Genomic DNA, 1,288 nt, shown 5'->3' on the forward strand with positions numbered 1-1,288 from the left:
ATGAGATTTTCACTCTGCAGCGGAGTGTTTCATATCAGCGCACACTCCGCTGCAGAGTGAAAATCTCATTCTGGAAACATCCCCCAGGCTGTGGCTAAGCCATGTCTCCGCAATATCCTTTCTTTCAGGAGTGCTAGTTCTGCCAGGTTCGCAGGAGAGCTTCTGTAAAGTTTGGAAGGTAGGAGACGAGGTACTGGCAGAAGTAAAGCTGTGAGTACCGGGCGTGAGTCGTGCTTCGGTAGCTCAGTTGGTAGAGCGCTTGCCCGCGAAAGGCAAAGGTCCCGAGTTCGAGTCTCGGTCGGGCACACAGTTTTAATCTGCCAGGAAGTTTCATATCAGCGCACACTCCGCTGTAGAGTGAAAATCTCATTCTGGAAACATCCCCCAGGCTGTGGCTAAGCTATGTCTCCGCAATATCCTTTCTTTCAGGAGTGCTAGTTCTGCGAGGTTCGCAGGAGAGCTTCTGTAAAGTTTGGAAGGTAGGAGACGAGGTACTGGCAGAAGTAAAGCTGTGAGTACCGGGCGTGAGTTGTGCTTCGGTAGCTCAGTTGGTAGAGCGCTTGCCCGCGAAAGGCAAAGGTCCCGAGTTCGAGTCTCGGTCGGGCACACAGTTTTAATCTGCCAGGAAGTTTCAAGATTAGTGCTGTTGCAGAATGCGCAACTTCAACCAGTAAGAAACAATTACGTGGCTTTCACGGGCTATGTAATTTCTACAAGCGCTTTGTGGATCTAAGCTTGACCGCCACATCACGTCTTTGAGGCATGACTGGAAAAAGGGCTCCATGGATCTGCGACCAACAGGCACAAAACGAGTTCACGAAACTTAAACAGGCACTGTTAAAAACGCCGATTCTTGCACACTCCGACCTGTCGTAAGATTTCTGTGTCATTACCGAAAGCTCTTGTAAGGTATAGGCGTCATTCTATTCTAAGCAGAGGACATCACCAATCCATCATCTTGAAAAACTATTTTTTTCGCAAGGCGGGTGCTCACTCGCTTTGAAAGAAATTACTGGGTCACGGAATTGGGATCCTACCTTTATGGTCGAACGTCAAGGGCATTTACCGAACACCGAACTCAGCAATTTTTAATGGTCGCTAAGCTATCCCACAAGAGCCTGGCGATGTGGGCATTGCACCTCCAAGAATTCCTGTTTAGGGTGAAGTACATTCCCGGGGACAAAAACATCATTGCAGATGCGCTCACACGTGTACCTGTAGAATTATTTCGTTCAGAAGATGTTGATCCTTGAGACAACAACTTCAGCATCCTGCATTTAAAAGGGGT

General features: G+C 48.4%; 2 non-coding genes across 2 annotated transcripts; both read left to right on the plus strand.

Moving 5' to 3' along the window:
* Positions 1-231: 231 nt before the first annotated feature.
* On the plus strand, positions 232-306 carry Trnas-cga (transfer RNA serine (anticodon CGA)). Its single transcript has one exon. It is a non-coding gene; the product is annotated as a tRNA-Ser (tRNA).
* Positions 307-532: 226 nt separating this feature from the next.
* Positions 533-607, plus strand: Trnas-cga (transfer RNA serine (anticodon CGA)). The gene has a single exon. It is a non-coding gene; the product is annotated as a tRNA-Ser (tRNA).
* The last annotated feature ends 681 nt before the right edge of the window (positions 608-1,288 follow it).

The sequence above is a fragment of the Schistocerca cancellata genome, chromosome 8 (genome assembly GCF_023864275.1).
Source record: "Schistocerca cancellata isolate TAMUIC-IGC-003103 chromosome 8, iqSchCanc2.1, whole genome shotgun sequence".
NCBI classification, from domain to species: Eukaryota; Metazoa; Arthropoda; class Insecta; order Orthoptera; family Acrididae; genus Schistocerca; species Schistocerca cancellata.